Genomic DNA, 9,992 nt, shown 5'->3' with positions numbered 1-9,992 from the left:
AGGTACCCAGAGTTGTCAAATGCATAGAGACCAAAAGTAGGACAGTGGTTTCCTTCAGCTCAAGTCTCGAGCTCAGGGTTCGTGATGGGGCCCTCTGCTGTGGGCGCAGAGCCCGCGTTAGATCCTCGGTCTCCCTCTCTCTCTCTGCCCCTCCCCGCCCTCAGAAACAAATAAATGTTTAAAAATAACAATCGGGGCGCCCGGGTGGCTCAGTCGGTTGAGGGTCTGACGTCAGCTCAGGTCGTGATCTCACGGTTTGTGGGTTCAAGCCCTGCCTCGGGCTCCGTGCTGACAGTTCAGAGCCTGGAGCCTGCTTCAGATTCTGCGTGTGTGTCTCTCTCTGCCCCTCCCCCACTCGTGCTTTCTCTCTCAAAAATAAATAACCGTTAAAAAAAATTTAATAATAATAATTAAGTGGGTAAATTATATACATATATATATATATATATATATATATATATATATCTTTTACCACAAAAATAAAATCCCATGAATGAGGTGCTATTATTTTGCTGAGGCAGCAACCGAAGCACAAAGATATGCTGCAAATAAGTGGCAAGGCCGGGATTCCCAGTGGGTAGGCGGACCTCAAGGTCTGGGATCCGGCCGCTATCGTCCACCACTGTCGACCCCTGACCATCCACACCCGCCATTTACCGTCTACCATCGATCATCTACTTGGTGGGAAACAAAAGACAACCAGAAGATAAGAAGTAAAAATAATAAAAATATCCACCCTGGCTCTGGGCACTCAGGCATCCCAAGCGCCTAAAAGAGTTGACGTGGCCTTCTCGTCATAGCTAATTACAGACGCTAACCCTCTATCCCGAGCCAGTTGTAAATTGACCACAAATCAGTAGTCATCTTGCTCTATAACGTGACATGGAATTTGAAGCCAGGCCTCACAAAACCAGAGTGAATTCTAATAATTCCCTGATTTCCCAGATTTCGGTGCCCCCCCCCCCGCCCCCCTGCCAATGTGCCAACAGGAACTGCCATCCTGTCATTCCCAACTTGGTCTCTCCATCCAGCCCATCTGTGTCAGCCCCCCTCAGTGGTCATGGAAGGGGTCACGTGAGCAACCAACCAAAGGAAACAGAATTGTCCAAAAGCAACAGAAAGCCTCTCTCTCCACCCTCGGCGAAACAGAGTCAACTGAGGGCTACCTGCAAACTGGTCCTCTTCATGAGGTCACCGGGGACTGGACGACCTAGTCGATTTACCCGGATTGCACAGCAGTCCACACGTGTCTTGGTGGCGGCAGTGGCTGAGACCCCCGCCCGACGCCCACCCACACAACAGCCATGCTTCTGTATCTCCAGGTTCCAGATACAAGCTCCACCACTCACACTTCTGAGGGAGGAAGGGGCTGGGGGAGCCACGTGCCTGTCAGAGCAACCCCCCACGGGGGGTCACAGCGCTAAGACAGCTCATTTAAACCGCACGGTATTGAAAACCAAATGAAAGAGACAAAGAGTCAAGTAGAGAACACTGAAAAGTAAACATTACAAAACCTTCCAAACCAGAAGCCCAGAGGCACATTTTCTTTGGGGAGAGACCAGCTATTTGTTCTTCCTTCCAGGAGTGTGATGTTTATTTAACTGGAAAAGACAGCTTGACTTAATTGAGTGTGTGTGTGTGTGTGTGTGTGCGCGCACACACACGGAAGAGGGGGCTTCTCTAGCTAGGCAGAATTTCTGCTCTCTGGGGCAGAAACAGGTCACACTCTAAGGTCCGTGACTGAACATGGGCACAATTTGGGTTTCTAGAAAAGAAGGAAGGGGATACATAACCATTGTTAAATGCCTACTTTCACTGGACAGATCTACGCCACACATTTAGGCTTTCAACATTTTACGCAACAATCCACAGGAAGAAGCACATTTTACCGTAGCCCAATGCACGCACGAGTGCACAAACACACACACACATTGACACATGTATTTCATAAAACTCATGCTTGCCCTTCTACATGTGAGGTACTCTGATCTTTTCTACGCCATTGTTTATATTTAATTTTTAATTGAGGTCTAGCATACCACAATAAAGCGCACAGATCTCAAACATACAGCTTGATGGATTTTTTTTCAGGGTTCCTAATTTTTTTTTTATAAATCGTTTTATTGCTATATATATATATATATATATATATATATATAACATATATATATATAACATATATATAACATATATATATAACATATATATAACATATATATATAACATATATATATAACATATATATATATATAACATATATATATATAACATATATATATATATATATAACATATATATATTCACCCATTTCAAGTATACACCTCAAGAGGTCTTAGTATATTTCCCGAGCTGGGCAGTCATCCCACAAACTAATCTTGGAACATCTAGCATTTTCATGAGCACAAAGAAAACCCACTATATGTTCTATTTTTTACTTACTTATTTTTTTAACGCTGGTCACAACCTATCAAATTTATGTCACCAGTGGGTCACAGCTGCAGGTGAGAAAAGCTGTATCAGACGTTTTACGATAATATCCCACTTACTTTTCAAAACGAGTCCTGATAGGCCAAAGTATGTCCAAGTAGCTGGAGGGCCAAGGGGCAGGTGTCACAGTAATTCCAAGCTCACAGCACCAAGAAGTGATAGAGGCTGGTCGGGAGGACAAGCCAGACCCACACAGAAACCTCCCTCGTGGGGAGATGCTGACCTTGGTGACTCATTGCACGGAACAGATTACATCCAGAAGTGTTGCCAGACAAACTGAACTCAAACCTCGTTACGCAGAGCTCAGCAATGACATTCATAACCTGGGTGGAGCTGGGGGGACGTGTGCCCTAGCAGGATTTAGGAGAGGAGTCTGAGACGCAAACAAATAACCCACGAAAGCCGTCAGAGATATTGCTGCCTCAAACTCTTTCAACGTGGAGCAGTTGGTCCACATACATGGGAAGAATCCCACAGAGTAATTGGGGGAGAGAATGTGGTGATTAAATACAGATAAAAATGTCCTGTCTTCTCTCTTAGCCCGACTCAACCCGGGGGAGGCGGTGGGGAGAGGTGAGAGTAGGTGGATGTTTGTGTCTTTGTGTGTGTGTGTGTGTGTGTGTGCGTGTACGTGTGTGTGTTGGGGGAAAGGGAGGGCTCAACTCTCACCCTCACCCTAAATGATCTAGATGTGGCACAACAGGCAGACATTCCAGCCCAAGGTGCCACGAATTATGTGGACACAGATGCCACGCACTTGCCCACTGGGGCTCCAGGAGGGGTTCAGTCAAACACCAGAGGAAAGGAAAACCCAGAGGGCCTGGGTTCTGGATCTCCAACAAACTGAGCCATCCTGAGGTGATTGGCATCTTGAGGGTCAAAAGGTAGGGTGCAGGGCACGCAGAAGGTTCTGGCAAGCCTTCCGCCGTACACAGGAGTGCAACTGAATAAGTGCACCGTATTCCTCCACCCGTGGGTTTGATGGGTAGTCAAAGAGTGAAGATCATTGCGGGGAGGAAAGTAGATAAAAATTTTCCCCTTCCGATCTAGCCCCGTCCTCTGTCTAGACACCTGTAAGTAACAAAACCAGGCTCCCCTTCAAGATCCCAGTTTCCTGTTCCATAAGCCACCTTGATTCATGCAATTAGCAAGCATTTATTGAACACCTCTTAAGGGACGCCAGTCGGGATAGAGAGCACAAAGCCATTTCATTTTCCCCTCGAAACGGTCTGAAGTTGAGGGTAAGTGTCTAAGAGGGTGCCGCATAAAAATCACCAATTTGGATACTGGGGAAGAACCAAGTTCAGTTAATGCCAAAAAGCTATGCCTGAGAGCCTGCAAACCCTATGCTAATCTGAACACATCCGCACCTTGGGCTCAGATAAGCTCACCCGTGCTCCACCCCCCAACTGCAACAAAGGGTCCCCACAAAAGAGCAGAAGCATGATGGGAGCAAAGCCGTGGAGGCAGCCTCTGAACGGAGCAGGGCTGACCGACTCACCAGCAGTGCGTTTGGCTTTATCACGCGCTTGCTCTAGGATGGGCTTGACATCTGTTCCGTGACCTGCTCCGTGGCCATGAGGGCTCCCGCTGCAAAATGCAGGGCAGGGTTAAAGAGCACAGCCTGATCCCATAAAACAGAGCAGAGCTGGCCATGGTGGGTTTGGGCCTCCCTTCCCCTGGAGCCTGGGACACTGACACTGACAAGCAGTAAAAGGCGGGGGGGGTGCCCAGAGCCCTCAGTCCCCTCAGATCCAGGTGCCTGTGCTGCCAGATCTCCCTAGGATATGGGCTCCTTTGAACTTTTCAAAGGTATGGAAGAAAGCCTGGCTTTTTATGAGTTGTGCCTCGGGCAGAGGAAATGGCTGTGTGCAGAAATGGGGGCCAATTAGAGGCAAAGGTCCGGGAGTCGCTCTCCAGAAGGGCTTGCTGCAGCCTTGCCTCGGGGGTCCCGGGGCCAAGGCTCCAGTGCCCCGCTCCTGAGGGCTCCTGGACAAGGGGCTGCTGGACAGAGGCAGGTGACCATTCCAAGGTGTCCTCTTTTGAAAAAAAAAAATTTTTTTTAACGTTTATTCGTTTTTGAGAGACAGAGACAGAGCATGAGCGGGGGAGGGGCAAAGAGAGAAGGAGACACAGAATCCGAAGCAGGCTCCAGGCTCCGAGCTTTCAGCACGGAGCCCGATGCGGGGCTCGAACTCACGAAGTGCGAGATCATGACCTGAGCCGAAGTCGGACGCTCAACTGACTGAGCCACCCAGGCGCCCCTCAAGGTGTCTTCTTTTGGATTGAGGTCCGCCTTTGACCCCTCTCACTGCCAAATTCTGGAAGACAGCAGCTTGGCCCGCATCCCCCATTCATCAGGTGCTGCGAGAAATGCCTGCGTGCGGCCAACATCGGTTCTGGTGGTGGGAGGAAATGGCACATTTTTTTTCTCGAGCGAAACTGTCTTCCCTGGGACTCTTACGGCCACAGAGCTCTCTTTCAGGGCTACCCCACCTGAGACCACTTACATGCCCTGTCCCACGGGGTGGCCGGCCCCACCTGGGACTGACGGTTTTGCAGGGACACAGGACTTCCAGGGCCAAAACAAGTTAGTCATTCCGCGCACAGAGCTTTTATCCGTCCGCTAAGAGACGCAGCGTTTCAAATGGAAACAAAGGAAACCTATCCCTGAGGACAGAGAGCATTGAGACCGGCCCTCCAGTTGCAGAACAAAGGCAGCCTCGTTTGAGATTCGGAGGACAGAATGCATGGAGACTTCCACATGTGCCCCAACCCAAACTACCCGGGTCAACCCAGACCTGAACAGGTGCCCAAGTGGAGATGAGGCTGTGAAATGAACAAATCAGGAGACGCTAGATGCTGGCGAGGATGCGGAGAAACGGGAACCCTCTTGCGCTGTTGGTGGGAATGCAAACTGGTGCAGCCGCTCTGGAAAACGGTGTGGAGCCTCCTCAAAACATTAAAAATAGAGCTAGCCTATGACCCAGCAACAGCACTGCTAGGAATTTACCCAAGGGATACAGGAGTGCTGATGCGTAGGGGACTCACACCCCAATGTTTATAGCAGCACTTTCAACAATAGCCAAACGATGGAAAGAGCCTAAATGTCCATCAACGGATGAATGGATACAGAAATTGTGGTTTATATACACAGTGGAATACTACTTGGCAGTGAGAAAGAATGAAATACGGCCTTTTGTGGCAACGTGGATGGAACTGGAGAGGGTTATGCTAAATGAAATAAGTCAGGCAGAGAAAGACAGATACCATATGTTTTCACTCATATGCGGATCCTGAGAAACTTCACAGAAGACCGGGGGGAGGGGAAAGGGGGAAAAAAGTTAGAGAGAGGGAAGGAGGCAAACCATAACAGACTCTTAAATACCGAGAACAAGCTGAGGGTTGATGGGAGGCGGGGGAGAGGGGAAAGTGGGTGACGGCCATTGAGGAGGGCACCTGTGGGGATGAGCACTGGGTGTTGAAATGGAAACCAATTTGACAATAAATTATATTTAATTAAAAAAAAAAAGTGAAGCTGAGGGCTGGACCCTTAGAAACCCGACATCCTCGGGCCCAGCTGGGGCCGTGCCTGTCATCACAGCCACCACCACTACCACCAGGCTCCCAGACCCTGGAGTAGCCCTGCTCACACCTACCCAGGTATCCAGGAACGGGGAGGATAGACGCCGCCCAGGATGAGGTCCACAGCGTGGGTTCCAGGCCTCAGCTACAGGCAGGAAGGGCAGGGAGAGAATGCAGAGCTGCAGGGAGAGAAAAGGAGGCCATCGGGCCAGGAGAGAGAAAAGAGCCGAGAGAGAGAATTCCGGTCGGGGTGCTTCGAAATTGGCTCAGCCTTCACTGAGCAATGATACCTAGCATTCCCCGAATGCCTCCGTGGCTGAGATCTCTATTAGCCACACAGAGACTCTTCCAGCATCCCCCTGAGGGCAGCTTGGATTCTCCAGTTTTTCGTGTGAAGAAACCGTGCCTGGAGGAGTTTAAGCCACTCGCTGGAGGTAAGGTAGCTAAGCAATCTCATCACAGGGATGTCTGACGGCAAAGCTCTCGACAGCTAGAACATCCAGCTTTCTGTCTCCTAAGGTTCTATCTGCAGAAGTACCCAGTGAATCTCCGTGCCATGCCCAGGACGGTTTCTATCTTCCCTAAAACGTTAAGATCCACAGGTACTGTCCTTAGGACTCCTTAGGAGAAGCCCTGGCCGGTCACAAAGCCCCGCCTGGGGCTCGGAAACGGCCGCGTAGCTCCCCCTGCTGGCCACTCCGAGAGCACAGAAAGGGCGTTGGGATGGCAACGCGACCGGCAGCGAGGACGCTTCACATTGACAAAGAAACCGGAACGCGGCAGCCATGCTGGGGACTGCTCTGTACTTGGCGTAGGTCATTCCGGAGCCCAGAGGAAAGCGGGGAGCGGTGCCCCGCGGCTGGGTTCCCAGAGGAATCCTGAGAGGGTCGTCCCGAAAATGGAAATGATCTTTCGGATGGAGGGATCTCCAAGGCAGGCAGATTGCGCTCGCACGGCCTGAATCCAAACACAAAGAAAAGACGAGAAATGAGAGCTGATGCTTGACTAAAAGAAAAATCACAAAGGCCATACATAGACCTACGGCAAATGTTTACATGTTTGAGCCCTTACTGTGTGCCCACCACTGTTCTAAGAGCTTTCCCGTTGTTATCTCATTTAGTCTTCACAGCAATCCTATGAGATAATATTATGATTAATTTTATCGGATGTGGAAAATGGCGCACAGAGACGTAAAGTAATCCGTACAAGGTCACACAGCCAGAAAGTAGCAGAGCAAGGGCAGATACATAAAGCAAAAGCCCCAGGTGCCTGGCCGGCCTAGTTGGTGAAGCGTCCAATTCTCGATTTCTGCCCAGGTCACGATCTCACAGTTCGTTGGATCGGGGCCTGCGATCCGCTTTGTGCTGACCGCGCAGAGCCTGTTCGGGATTCTCCCTCTCCCTCGACCCCTCCCCAGCTCGCACTTGCTCTCTCTCTCTCTCTCAAAATAAACATTTTTTTTTTTTTTTTTTTTTTAAGGCAAAAGCCCTGTGGGAGACAGATTTTATGCTTCAGGAACAAGTAAATTCTGCCCTCCTGTGTGTACAGAAACAGTGTCTCCAGGTATTCGGTCTGTCTGTTGCTCGCTCCTTCTTCATTCTTCTATCCCTGGTAACAAGCAAACAAACAACAGAGCATTTGTGAGTCCGAAAGTTAAGGTGGTTCACGTTGGCCACAGTGAAGAGGGAGCCCCATACACTTCCCCTCCCGGAAATAGACACTCTGCCCCTGCACCCTGAAAAGATCACCTCACCCCCTGAGCGGAGCAGCCCACAGAGACAAAGGGGGCAAGCCTGGGTGCCCGGAACCCTAGCCCAGGGCAACGGCAATATAGGAAGTTACCGCTCATGGTTCGTTACAGGGCTGTGGCATTCCCGGGAAGAAAAGAAGGCACATTGGCCGAGGCGCAGACAGACATCTGAATCTTATTCCCCTGTTCTTACGAGCCGCTTAGAGGTCATGTTTCCCCCCACTCCGTTTTCTACTAAAGAGATGACGTCGCGCCCTACTTGCTTACCAGGAGAGGTAAGTGAGGGCAGGGGGCAGAGGTGACTACAGCCGACCTCAGCGCGATACTTGGTTCTTCCGTAAAATACTAAGCCTGCTGGAGCTCAGAACTGAGACTAAAGAGAAAGAACGTGGCGCCTGGTGTCCCTGGCTGGGTGCTCTTGCTTTACAGACGGGCGCCCACGACACCCTGGACCCCCAGAACTCTACCCTCGCGAGAGGGAGGAGTTGGCGGGCTGGCGCGAAGTGGGAGGCCGGCTGCGGGGAATGAGCTTAAACCTTAAAACTGGAAACGTCCCCGGGGTCTTGGCAGGGTTTTAGCGCTTCCCTGCGCCTCTAGATGAGGGACTTAAGCTGACCTTCCGACAGCGTCCCCCAGTATTGTGCAAGGACAGAGCTAAGCTTTTAGCAGCACGCTGGAGCACAGATGTGCCAGGGACGTTCTGTTAACAAAGCACAAAGGCTCGAAGGCAGGAACAGACCATTCTTGTCCACCGTTGGGAGAGAGCTCCGTTGTGTTTCTCCAACAGGGCAGAATTTGTGTCATTAAAGACTCCGTCATCGCCACCACTGTCAAAGGCAAATCCCTCCCAAGGCCGGCATCTGAATCCGACCACTGGAGCAAGGATTCTGAGGTTTCGACGTCAAAGCCTACAGCTCCAGAGAAAACCCAGGCGCTCGGATCCCCCGGGTAGGGGGAGGGCGGGCCACGCTGCGGCATCCCACCCACTCAGGAATCCCTTCTTTCCACTTGTCTGAGCAGACTGGGAAGGAGGGCCTCCGGCAACCAGCTGGAAGAGAGTTGGCTGGGGCTCCGCTGTCACTGATTTATGAAGGCCTTTCGGGGCCAGAATGACACCATCCACCCTCCATCTACCTCCTGCTAATTTATATTCTCAGAGCTTTAAATCACAGCGACAGCCCCGCAGGCCCTTTGACCAGTCAAGGGCTTCCGGGGCCCCGCACGCTGCTCTCCTGTCCCCACAGTGGGTCCTACAGTTCCCCATCCTCCCCAACCTGCTCCAAACCGTACTCCCTCCCAGCTCCTGGGGCTCTCAGGCCCTCTGCTCAATCAGATAAACAGCAGAGCAGTGACTTTCTTTTCGCTGACTTGGAAGCTCCCTTGTCTGAAAAACATTGCCAACGTTAGAAAAAAAACAAAAACAAAAAACCTTATTGATGTTATGACTCACCCTCACCTGGTATTATTGCTAAGCTGCAAAGCAAACACCTGCTCCCACCAACAAAATAAATGCGAAATTACTAAGATACCTAAGTTCGTTTTCTTTTTCCTTTTTTAATGTTTTTATTTATTTTTGAGATAGAGAGACAGAGTGAGAATGGAGGAGGGGCAGAGGGAGAGGGAGACACAGACTCCAAAGCAGGCCCCGGGCTCCGAGCTGTCAGCACAGAGCCCGAAGCGGGGCTCGAACTCACGACTGAGCCACCCAGACGCCACCCTAAGTTCGTTTTCTAAACACATTCTACCACACCACTTACATCTTGCTAGGCTAGAGGTATTTTCCAGTTGCCCGAGGCATCTGAATGCCCATTATTTCCACCCCACTTTTATTATTTTTTTTATTATTAAAAAAAAAATCTTTTTAATGTTTTTATTTATTTTTGAGACAGAGAAAGACAGAGCACGAGCAGGGGAGGGGCAGAGAGAAGGGGAGACACAGAATCCGAAGCAGGCGGCAGGCTCCAAGCTGTCAACACAGAGCCGGACACGGGGCTCGAACTCGCAGACTGTGAGATCATGACCTGAGCCAAAGCTGGACGCTTAACTGACTGAGCCACCCAGGCGCCCCTACCCTCCTTTTAAATGCTAGTCCAAACCTTTGAAGTCTACTGCCTCTTGCAAAATAATAATAATAATAATAATAATAATATAAAAACCACAGCACACTGAA

The 9,992-nt window shown here is 50.3% G+C and overlaps 2 long non-coding RNA genes across 2 annotated transcripts; one reads left to right on the top strand and one right to left on the bottom strand.

Moving 5' to 3' along the window:
* Positions 1 to 4,696: 4,696 nt before the first annotated feature.
* LOC122232127 lies at positions 4,697 to 5,363 on the bottom strand. The gene is made up of 3 exons (XR_006209488.1): positions 5,289 to 5,363; positions 4,998 to 5,157; positions 4,697 to 4,886 (listed from the first exon to the last, which is right to left on the bottom strand). It is a non-coding gene; the product is annotated as an uncharacterized LOC122232127 (long non-coding RNA).
* Positions 5,364 to 6,756: 1,393 nt separating this feature from the next.
* On the top strand, positions 6,757 to 9,341 carry LOC122232124. The gene is made up of 4 exons (XR_006209486.1): positions 6,757 to 6,883; positions 7,552 to 7,635; positions 7,934 to 8,097; positions 8,610 to 9,341. It is a non-coding gene; the product is annotated as an uncharacterized LOC122232124 (long non-coding RNA).
* The last annotated feature ends 651 nt before the right edge of the window (positions 9,342 to 9,992 follow it).

This window comes from Panthera tigris, chromosome D2 (genome assembly GCF_018350195.1).
Source record: "Panthera tigris isolate Pti1 chromosome D2, P.tigris_Pti1_mat1.1, whole genome shotgun sequence".
In the NCBI taxonomy this organism is placed as follows: domain Eukaryota; kingdom Metazoa; phylum Chordata; class Mammalia; order Carnivora; family Felidae; genus Panthera; species Panthera tigris.
The sequence above is the reverse complement of the archived record's forward strand: the minus strand, read 5'-3'. Positions and strand labels throughout refer to the sequence as shown.